This window comes from Macaca fascicularis, chromosome 4, assembly GCF_037993035.2.
Source record: "Macaca fascicularis isolate 582-1 chromosome 4, T2T-MFA8v1.1".
Lineage (NCBI taxonomy): Eukaryota > Metazoa > Chordata > Mammalia > Primates > Cercopithecidae > Macaca > Macaca fascicularis.
In genome coordinates this window covers 5,878,677-5,891,378 of record NC_088378.1, presented here as the reverse complement: position 1 = coordinate 5,891,378, position 12,702 = coordinate 5,878,677, and positions in this window count along the sequence as shown.

The window sequence follows — 12,702 nt, the reverse complement described above, 5'->3', positions numbered from 1 at the left end:
GGAGCTGCCCTAAACCATGGGAAACCACCTCTTGCATCAGTGTGACCTGGATATGAGACATGGAGTCAAAGGAGATCATTCTGGAGCTTTAAGAATTGAGTGCCCCGCTGGATTTCAGACTTGCATGGGGCCTGTAACCTCTTTGTTTTGGGCAATTTCTCCCATTTGAAATGGCTGTATTTACCCAATGTCTGTGCCCCCATTGTATCTAGGAAGTAACTAACTTACTTTTCATTTCACAGGTTCATAGACAGAAGGGACTTGCCTTGTCTCAGATGAGACTTTGGATTGTGGACTTTTGTGTTAATGCTGAAATGAGTTAAGACTTTGGGGGAACTGTTGGGAAGGAATGATTGGTTTTGAAATGTGAGAACATGAGATTTGGGAGGGGCAAAGGGAGGAATGATATGGTCTGGCTGTGTCCCCACCCAAATCTCATCTTGAATTCTCATGTGTTGTGTGAGGGACCCAGTGAGAGATAATTAAATTATGGGGGCAAGTCCTTCCTGTGCTGTTCTCATGATAGTGTATAAGTCTCATGAGATCTGATGATTATATAAGGGGGAGTTTCCCTGCCCAAGCTATCTTCTCTTGTCTGCTGCCATATGAGATGTGCCTTTCACCTTCCATCATCATTGTGAGATCTCCCCAGCCACGTGGAACTGTAAGTCCAATAATCCTCTTTCTTTTGTATATTGCCGAGTCTTGGGTATGTCTTTACCAGCAGCGTGAAAATGGACCAAGATATGCTCAAGGTATGATTTTCTCCCAATCTCAATTATTTATGCATGGAGCACACAGCAAATTATTAATAATAAATCAATTGTAAGACAATCCTTCTGGGTAAAAATTAATCCAAATAAATTTTTAGAGTTCTATATCCAAATCCATTTGAGAGAAGAACTTTCCACACATCAATTAATTTATCAGCAAAAAAGAAGTGCTTTCATTTGAGAAATCTATTTTTTATAAAAGTCAATTTAATTTGATAACCATTACTTTAAAATTATTTGGTAGTAAAGTTGAGCAACTTCTACACTACACCTAACTTTAAAACTTGCTTTCATAAATATAATCTCAAAGATGTTAAAAAGTGTTTAATATAAATTTTATTTATTTTTATTTTATTTTAGATTCAGGGGGTACATGTGCAGATTTGTTACATGGATATATTGTGTAGCAGTGACGTTTGGGTTTCAAGGGAACCCATCATCTAAATAGTGACCATTGTACCTAATAGATAATATTTCAATCCTCACTTCCCCCCCCAACTCTTTCCCCTTTGGGAGTCTCCACTGTCTGTGATCTCTTCTGTATGTCTGCATGTACCCACTGTTTAGTTAACACTTATGAGAACATGTGGTATTTGGTTTTCTGTTTCTGACTTATTACACTTAAGATAATGGCCTCTAGCTCCATCCATGCTGCACAAAGGACATGATTTTATATTTTTATGGGTAAGTAGTATTCAATGGTGTACATTCACCATATTTTCTTTATGGACATTTATGTTGATCCCATTAATGGAACTATTGATGGTCACTTATGTTGATTCCATGACTTTCCTATTGTGAAGAGTACTGCATTTAGCCTACAACTGCAGGTGTCTTTGATATAACAATTTTTTTTTTTTCCTTTGGGTAGATACCCAGTAGTGGAATTGGTGGATCAAATGGTAATTCTATTTTTAGTTCTTTGAGAAATCTCCATACTGTTTTCCATATTGTTTTTCAATCCATAGGAGACGTACTAATTTACATTCTCATCGACAGTGTGTAAGCATTCCTTTTTCTACACATGCTCACCAGCATCTGCTATTTTTTGACTTTTTAACAATAGCCATTCTAACTTTGGTAAGATGGCATCTCATTGTGGTTTTAATTTGCATTTCCCTGGTGATTAGTAATGTTAAGCATTTTTTCATGTGTTTGTTGGCCACTTGTATATCTTCTTTTGAGAAATTTCTGTTCATGTTCTTTATCCACTCTTTAACAGGGTTACTTATTTTTTTCTTATTGATTCAAGTTCCTTATGGATTCTAGATATTAATCCTTTGTGGAATACATCGTTTGCAAATATTTTTCTACCATTCTGTAGGCTGTCTGTTTCTTGTGCTGTGCAGAAACTCTTTAATTTAATGAAGTACCATTCATCTATTTTTGTATTTGTTGAATTTGCTTTTGAGGTCTTAGTCATAAATTATTTGTCTAGGTTGATGTCCAGAAGAGCTTTTCCTAGCTTTTATTCTAAGATTTTTATAGCTTCAGGTCTACATTTAAGTCTTTAATCCATTTTGATTTAATTTTTGTATATAGTGAGAGACAGAGGTCCAGTTTTATTCTTCTGTTATCCAGTTATCCTAGTACCATTTATTGACTAGAGAGTCTTTTCCACATTGCTTATTTTTGTTGACTTTGTCAAAGATCAGTTGGTTTTAGGTATGTTGCTTTATTTCTGGGTTCTCTATTCTGTTTCATTGATCTATGAGTCCATTTTTGTACCAGTACCATTCTCTTTTGATTACTGTAGCCTTGTAGTATACTTTGAAGCCAAGTAATGTGATGCCTCTAGCTTTGTTCTTTTTGCTTATGATTGCTTTGGTTATTTGGGCTCTTTTTTGGTTCCATATTAATTTTCTAATTGTTTTTTCTAATTCTGTAAAAAATTACATTGGTAATCTAATAGGAATTGCATTGAATCTGTAGATTGTTTAGGGCAGTGTGGTCATTTCAACAACATTAATTCTTGCAATCCATGAGCATGGGATGTTTTTCCATTTGTTTGTGTCATCTTTGATTTTTTTAAATCAGTGTTTTGTAGTTCTCCTTGGTTAAATGCATTCCTAGGTATTTGTATATGTGTGTGGCTATCATAAAGGGATAGAATCCTTGATTTGGTTCTCAGCTTGAACAAGCTTGAACATTGTTGATGTATAAAACTGAAACAGACTTTTGTACACTAATTTTACATCCTGAAACTTTACTGAAGTCATTTATCAAGTCTAGGAGTCTCTTGGAGGAATCTCTAATATAGATTTTTTAAAAATACTTTTCTGCCAATATTTATGCTTTATCCCACCAAAGTGGGCATTTTTACAGTGTTTAAGTGCTGCATTCTTATTATTCTTATTAACGGCAATGTTTTCAATGGCCAATTTTATCAGAATGTAAAAAGGATAAATAAGCAAATACTATTGGATAAACATGTGAATATATATGTATATAATCTATATGTGTATGTGGGCATGTGAGAGAAACAGAAAGACAAAACAAGTTATGTTTTCTTTTACAATAAATACGATTACAAATGTGTAAATCCAGTAAATGCAACTTTACAGATTTGTAATTTTCTATCACTACATTACAGCATAAAAATAAATATGTTTTTCCCAGGCATACATAAAGTCAAACAGACATTCCTAGTTGTAGGACATTCTAATTATACCAATAATTTAACAAGCCACAAATAATCACGTTTCTGCAATATGCCTTTGACTAATTATCAACCAATCAGCTGTCATTTCTCTCATGCGAACATGCTACTTTAAAAGGTGTGTATTGAGAATGGTGTAAGATGTGCGTTTACTATGGCTAAATACTTTCATTATAGCAATGCAAAATTTTCTGGCAAACTAGAGAAATGAATTGTTCACAAATTTAAAAATAAAGAAGTTTTCACAGCAAAGCCTTGAGGCTATGATAGAACAGGGGTTACGTGAAAGGAGAGTCAGAGAACGTGATGAAAAGCAAATAAGGTGAAGGGAAGTGAAGAGAAGTCAATTAGGTGGAAACACACCTGTGGCGGGGGAGCCTTATGAAGAAAACTGTCCAAGTATATTTAGAAAATTAGGCACACCGACTACTAAAGGGAATTTCCATCACTCAACTCTTCAGTTAGAGGGCAATCCCTGCCCACAGCCTATTTAACATCATTTTTCATGCAGGGCTACTGAAAGCCAGTTCTCACCGTGTGATTGGTCTTCACAGAGCCAAATTCTTCTGGGGCATCTGATGATAAAGATTTCTTCTCTAGAAATTACCAAAAGCATGTGACAGTTCCCCAAAGCAAGACAGTTCCCCAAAACAGAAGAAAATAAAATACACAGAGAATACGCCAAAACTAAATATTAATTAGATGTAAATGAAACATGAAAATATTAGACTAAAAGCTTTGGGTGATATTAGTATGCATTATCAAACTTACTAAATTGCTTTGTGGGCAATTATGCCTGGTCTAGTTGAAGAAATAAAATACTTTCTGCCACCAGGTTAAATAATTAAAAGACATAATTAATGTTTTTATAGAACAAATACAAAATTCCCTAAAACCGTAATAGAGTATGAAGATCATGAGGGAGGTAAATCTATCATTGTCTATAAGCATTTATTTTTAAATAGCAGAAACTCATTTTCTTTGACATCTCTTTAATGTCATTAAGTTTTTGTGTTTTGAATTCAACTCAGAAATATAGAAAGCTTAAGCCCTGGTTTATTGTTCATGTACATTACAGATAAAATTTGTGTCTAATTCTGGCTTACATTTTTGTCAGAGTCATTTTTTTTAAAACTGCAGCAAATTTGGAAAATATAGAAAATTAAGGAGGAAAAAAATTCATTTATAAGCCGTTGACTCAGAGATGAGAGTCTTACTTTCCAATCATTACATATTTTTAAAACCATGATTTATAGTTGCTTCTCAACATTTTATTGTATTAAAAATAGAATTTATTTAATACACACCTTAAAAATGTTTTGTTGCATTTCAACACCATCCTTGCAATGTGAGTATGCCCATCTCCAATCGTTGCCATAAAAGAAATTCCTGCAATTGAATTTACAGTCAAAGCTGTGCATGTTTGAATATATATTACAAATTGCTCTCCAGAAAATATGTACTAATTTACATGGTCACCAGCAACATTTGAGCATGCTCTTTTTAACACCTCGCTAGTTTGCTTCATAAGATATCTTATATACTTATTGCTGCTATAGCTCCAAGCTAAATATAGTTACACCTACAGTTGGAATGGCAAATGCATTGCACATGCCACCCCACTCCTCACAGGAGAGACTTCTAATCAAGCACAAACAAAATCATCTGCTGTTGAAATTGAGCTCACCTTCCAAACCCTTCCCAAGATGATTGATTCTCTAGACAGCCACTCCCAATCAGTGTGAGTTGGTCCCAGGATGAAACTATTCACCATCCCTGGTATTTGAGTCCTCAGTACTTCTCATGTGAGTTGCTCCCACTCCATTTGGAGACAAAGCTGTGAGTTGATGCAGCATGAATCGAGCTGTGTTCACTTGCTGTCTGAACAAGCTCCTCCCAAGAGACCCCCTCTCCTTCACCTGAAAACCCAGACCTTTGTGGGATTTCAGGTGTTTCACTGCACTGCCCATTCAGATCTGGCATCCTTGACTGGTGCTCCATACCCAGATCCATTTGTTTAGCTGACAATATTTCCCCTGACTCAGTTACTATCACTACCGGCACTTGACCTTTTAGATAGAAATTAGCTCTACCAGTTCACATTAGATATTATCTCGGATGAATGGCCTGATGTATTTATGTTTTAGGAAAGGATTCCAAGAACTCCTAGAAATAATAACTAATTACCAGTTCCGTAATGTTTAGCCCCTGCTTGTGTGGGTCTGGGAGATGTGAATACAGTAAGTGCCTAAGCTGTCGCTCGTCTGACTTAAGAACCATCCTCTGTAGGACTGCTGTCTATCCGATCTGCCCTCTCTGGAACTGACTGTAAGGGTTGTTTATGTCTTCCTGCCTGAGGTACATCTCCTGGTTGAGACAGACAAGACAGACACACGTATAGGTATAATAGGCATATGACTACACTACGTGTATCATACTAAGTGCATCCAACATATTTGTAAGTGCTTATACACATGCAAGTATGATTAACCCAATTATGAGGCATCTGTAATGAATACCCTGGCATTAACTAGCAGTTCTTTCTTGTAAAAATAGGGAAAAAAATAAAAAATAAATAAAAAATAAAAAAAACCATGCAACTCCTAGGGCTTAGAGATTATGGCCCAGGTCCTCTCTGTAGCAGATGCTTCTGGTTCTACACCGTCCTTTGGCTTCTCATCAGCTGTGAATCCCTTGAGGTTCTGCATGACAGACGTGCTGCTAGATGGTTCACGTCAGTCCAAGATGGGTCGCTTTCTTATGTCGGTCGGAATATAGCTCTAAAAAGCACGTGATCTTTGTGCCATCGGCGCCAGCCACTCTGCAAACTTGAATATCTACACAGTAACATCTCTCTCAGCTTTTTCACTGAATTCCTCAAGACTCTAGCTTTCTTAATTGCAAAAAGTTTGGAAGCTTCAGCTTCAGTCACACCTCTCTCCATTGTCCTAGAACTCCAGGAACTGCTTCTGTCCAAAGAGGTCATGAAATAGGGAGGGCGTGGAGGGGAGGTGTTTTTTTGCACAGGCTCGCACAGTACCAGACTGTGTTTGTGCTGCTAATGCCACTGCTTCCTGCTGTTGAAGTTGGGTCTGATGTTACCACACACTTGTCAGGCCAGGATGATCCTACTGGTCCATGAGGCCTCTCCAGGGAGGAAAGCCCCATCTCTTGAGACTCTTGCCCTGAGGTCTCAACAGTTAAGCCCAATTTCCTGGTGCTGGCAGGAGCTCCTTCTGGTTCCATGCAGAGCATTTCTCAGAGCAAAAGTGAGCCCTGAAAGGACAGGCCAGCATCAGACGTCAAACCCTCACCCCACAGAGGTAATGCCGGCTTCTCTTTCCTCTCTAGTGACCATACTCCAAGAAGTAGAACATCTTTTCTTTTAAATCCTCAAAAACTAAAGTATTTGGCTGCACACCTGTTCACAGTCAACTGAAACTATTTGTCTTTCTCTTCCCTTCTAAGAAAAATCTACTCTCATCCCTAATAGGGAGTTTCAGTCCAGGCTATATGTCAAGGATCTGGCATTCTCTCTGTCAATATAAGAAAAGTACAAATTTAACCTTTGCGAGGGTGTTCCTTAGGTCAGGCACCCCACTACATTAGCATGGTTAAAGTTTAGTCTTTCAGATGCAAATGTAGTTGCTTTTATTATCTATTGTTTTAGATAATTCACTTATTTGTTGCTCCCAAATTTGTAAAATACAGCCTCGTTAGAAGGTCTGTAAAGATCTCCAGAGAAAACACACCCTGAAGAATTCCTTCTACGAATCACTGTGGTTCTGTTCTAAGAAGTGGTGTCTTTTGTCTGTAACCTCTCTGGCTTGTGGTGACAGGAATAATAACTTCTTAGTTGAATAGCAGTTTTTCTCACTGGGTGTTTATTAAAGCCACGTGCTATCAGATACCCACTTCCTGGCTGCAGGAGCTGAGGTTAAAAATTGTAGCTCATCGCTTTATTTTTTGTTTGTCTTTGTTGTGTGTTGTTGTTTACTCTTTCAACATTCCCTTCCCTTTTGCATATGGGCTGGAGATCAATAACCTATTACCACGCAGTAGTTTCTGGAGTGGGGACAGCATTGGCTGGCAGAGAGGAGCTGGGCTGCAGTCGCTGTCTGTTCCAGAGCCAGCAGGAGGAATAAGGCCCTACTATCTTCCGCCCCTTCCCTTCCGCTGCCCTCCCCTCTCCTTGGGGGTGGCAGCAGGTGTGAGGGAAAGAACTTTGGGAACAGCAGGCCAAAGATCGACGCATTCCAAAACAGAGTTTCCATTCGAATGCAGCCTCCTGACGCAGGCACTGAAGTCCTAGGGACAACAGAAGCTCAGTGTCTATTGAATAAAGTTATGATTGCGTGCATCTCAAAAATTCTCACTTTACAAACAAACAATAGTGTCTGCTGAGGCCTGCCTGTTTCTCCACAGATGTTTCCCGGGGAATTGCTTGGTGTTTGAGGTGAAAAAAATAGGAGTCTCACAGAAGCTCTCTGTGCACAGATCTTCTAATGAACAAGGCATGGCGGGGAGCCCGCGTCGAATGGAAGACCCACTCCTTCAGATGCCAGCACACAGTGAAGTTTGCCAGCCGCAACGTCAAACAATTGCTGTTAGGATCATAACGATATTCTAATATTGTTAGGATCTAGGATGGAACGTTTTTAAGTGATATAAAGCAGGCTGCCCTGCCATCTTGTGGCCAACACAGAGAAGAACTTCCTGTTCAAAATGGATACAAACCTGATCTTTATAGTTTGAGGGTCCATATTTCAAATGAAATGTTCCCAAGAACCAGAAGACAGTGGCAGGGGCCTTCCACTTGGCCCAATTCAACCACCCCCATGGTGCTCATCAGACCTGGAACTCGCAGAAAAATTCATGAGACACATTCTGTTCATCAGATTTATTGATTCACATATTTCCAGTGTACCTAGTTCAACAGGTTTTGACAAATGTAAACAAAAATGTGACCACCACTACAAATAACAATTTCCTTCACCTCAAAACGTCCCCTCATACCTTTGGCCATAAACTCTCACCACTCCCGTGACAACACCCCTAAATACTAAACATTTTGTTTCCTGTATGACTGTTCTAGAATTTTCTGTAAGTTGAATCATACAATATTTTCTGTTTGCTTCCTGACTCCCTTTACTCACCATGACTGTAAGATTTATCCATGTTGTTGTATCTTAAACGTTTAAGTAAAACCTTAAATGTTTAAGTAAAACCTTAAACGTTTTACTGCCAAATATTTCCTTGTATAGATACATCACAATTAATCCTCGTCAGCTGAGGACATTTGGGTTGTTAACAATTTGGGGCAAATATGAGAAAATCATTCTGAACATTTGCATATGAGTCTTTGTAAGGACATTTACTTTTCTTCATTTCTGTTGGTAAATACCTATGAGGAAATTCACATGGTCATACATATACATGTATGATAACTTCCTATGAAGCTGCCACATCTTTTTTCAAAGTGGTTATATCATTTTATATTCCCCCAGCAATGCACAACTATTCCTGATGCACCTTATCTATGGCAACTCTTGGTAATATCAGTCTATATCATTTTAGCTGATAAGTACATGTGCTCTAATGTCTCACTCTTCATTTAATTTGCATTTCCCTGGTTAATAATGAGAAGCACCATTTCATCTGTGCATTGGCTATATGTATATATAATATATATTAAATTTATATATGCATGTACCTGCAGTATTACCTTTTATGAGGTTTGTTCAAATCCTTTGCCCATTATTTAATTTGCTAAATTTTCTTGTTATTATTGATTTCTTGGACTTGTTTACATATTCTGAATATTAGTCCTTTGTGAGACATCTGTGTTGAGAGTCTTCTTCTCCCAGTCTATAGTCATTTTATTTTAAACATTTAGGATTGTTATGTCATCTTTACGAACTGACTCCTTCATTGTTAGGAAATGCTTAACTCCAGCATCAATCCTTATTTAAAAGTCAATTTTATCTTATATTAACATGGCCACTCCCAGCTTTCTTTTTTTAATTATTATATTTTAAGTTATAGGGTACATGTGCACAATGTGCAGGTTTGATACATATGCATACATGTGCCATGTTGGTTTGCTGCACCCATCAACTCATCATTTACATTAGGTATTTCTCCTAATGCTATCCCTCCTCCAATTCCCCACTCCCGACAGACCCTGGTGTGTGACATTCCCCACCCTGTGTCCATGTGATCTCATTGTTCAGTTCCCATCTCTGAGTGAGAACATGCAGTGTTTGGTTTTCTGTCCTTGTAATAGTTTGCTGAGAATGATGGTTTCCAGCTTCATCCATGTCCCTGCAAAGGACATGACCTCATTCTTTTTTTATGGCTGCATAGTATTCCATGGTGTATATGTGCCACATTTTCTTAATCCAGGCTATCATTGATGGACATTTGGGTTGGTTCCAAGTCTTTGCTATTGTGAATAGTGCCACAATAAACATATGTGTGCATGTGTCTTTATAGTAGCATGATTTATAATCCTTTGGGTATATACCTAGTAATGGGATTGCTGGGTCAAATGGTAGTTCTAGTTCTAGATCCTTGAGCAATCTCTACACTGTCTTCCACAATGGTTGAACTAATTTACACTCCCACCAACAGTGTAAAAGCATTCCTATTTCTCCACATCCTCTCCAGCATCTGTTGTTTCCTGACTTTTTTTTTTTAATGATTGTCATTCTAACTGGCGTGAGATGGTGTCTCATTGTAGTTTAGGCAATACAATTCAGCACATAGGCATGGGAAAGGACTTCATGACTAAAACACCAAAAGCAATGGCAACAAAAGCCAAAATAGGCAAATGATATCTAATTAAACTAAAGAACTTCTGTATGGGAAAAGAAACTACCATCAGAGTGAACAGGCAACCTACAGAATGGGAGAAAATGTTTGCAATCTACCCATCTGACAAAGGGCTAATATCCAGAATCTACAAAGAACTCAAACAAATCTACAAAAAAAAAAAAAATCAAAAAGTGGGCAAAGGATATGAACAGACACTTCTCAAAAGACATTTACGCAACCAACAGACACATGAAAAAATGCTCATCATCGCTGGTCATCAGAGAAATGCAAATCAAATCCCAGCTTTCTTTTCAAAGTGTTTGCATGGGATGTCGTCTTCCCATGCCTGTGCGTTTAAAGGGGGTCACCGGTAGATGACATTGGTTGAGTCTTGCTCTATTTTGTGTCTTTCAATTTTAATGTTTGGGTCATATGCATTTATTGTATTTTCTTTTTCAATGTAGTCAGGTTTACATCTACCATCTTACTATTGGCTTTGTAATTGTCCCATATGTTCTTTGTCACTGTTTTGCTATTTTCTGTGCCTTTATGGGATTTATATTTTTTACCTTTATGTTTTACATTTTTAGTGGTGTCTCTATGGAATACAATATACACCTTTACATAATCACACTCTGCCTTCAGATAATACGAGGCCACTTCGCTTACAGTGTAAAAGCCCTGAACGCAATGTGCTTCCACTTCCCTCCTATTCTTTGAGCTCTTCTGCTTTTGAACTTCTGCAAATGTGATGAATTCCACAATATATTGCTACTATTTTTACTTTAAACAGTCAGTTATCTTTTAAAGAGGAAAATACAAGAGAAAGTGAAACGTTTTTACTCAGCCAGGCCGTCACCATTTCCAGTGTTCTTTGTTCCTTTATATAGAAGCAATTTCCATCTAGTGTCACTTTCTTGACCCAACGAACTTCCTTCTACATTTCATGTGGTGCAGCTGAACAGTAATGAGTACTTTTGTTTCTGTGTTTTTGAAAATATTTTTACTTTTTAAAGAATACTAGATTGACAGGGTTATTTTTTTTCCCTAGCATTATCAGAATTTTTAAGATGCTAACTGTCTCCGGCTTGCATATTTTCTATCGCTAAGTCTGTAATGGTTCATATATTTGGTCTTCTATGTCTTTTTTCCTCCAACTCCTCATAAGACTTTCTCTTCCTCATTTATGTCAGGCGATGTTTTTAGCTTCATAAATCTGTGAACTTACAGTTTTCCTCATATTTTAACAAATTTTTACCATTATTATTATATTATTTATTTATTTATTTTTATTTTTATTTTTTTTTTTTGAGTTGATGTCTTGCTCTGTCACCCAGGCTGGAGTGTAGTGGCACAATCTTGGCTCACTGCAACCTCCGCCTCCCAGGTTCAAGTGATTCTCCTGCCTCAGTCTCCCGAGTAGCTGGGATTACAGACATGCACCACTACACCAGGCTAATTTTTGTATTTTGAGTAGAGACGGGGTTTCACCATGTTGGCCAGGCTGGTCTCGAACTCCTGACCTCAGGTGATTCATCCACCTCTGCTTCCCAAAGTGCTGGGATTACACACGTGAGCCACCATACTCGGCCACCATTGTTTCTTTGACTATCTTTCCTCCCCTCATTTCCTCTGGTCCTTCAATTTTATGGATGTTAGACTTCTCGCTACAATTGTCCCACACTGAGGTTCTGTTAAGGTTTCTTGTTTTAGTCTATTTCTGTGTCTGCTTCTATTTCAATATTTTCTATTGCTTGTCATCAAGTTTACCAGTGTTTCATTTTGTTTACTATGCTGTCATTTTATCCACTGGCATAATCTTTTTCATCTTTATAAATAACATTAGGTTCCTTTTATGCTTTTTATTTCTCTCCTCAATGTTTTGCTTTAATTTTATGAACATGTTTGTAATATTCATAATACCTATTTTAAGGTCCTTGTCATTTCTGGACCTGTGTTAACTGGTTTTTCTCTTTCAGGTCACTGTTTGCTGTTTCTTTACATGTTGATAACTTTCTGTAGGATGCTAGACATTGTGAATGTTACATTATTATGTGTTTGGATTGTGTTTTCTCCGTTTTGGATGTGTTTTGTTTCCTCATTTGTTTGTTGTTATATTTTGCTCCGTTTTGTTTTGTTTTAACAGACAATTATGAATCCAGTTGAGCCTCTGAAGTTTTATGATTCAGGAAAGTCAGCTCTAGAGTAGTCTTTACTTTCGGGCAATTTAGCCCTACTTCTAGGGTGGCACTGCTATATCCAGTGGTTGCCAAAGGATTCAAAAGTGTTTTTACTCCAGCTGTCTTGAGGTTTAGCTGTCTCCTGGCCCCAGCCCTGTGTGGGATATCAGAACCACTTGCCTTGCAGCTCCTCAGCTGTTGCTCTTCTGCTGGCTCCATAGAGTCCCACACTACCCATGTGGGCAGATTGGTATTCAGCACAGGCTCAAAGAAC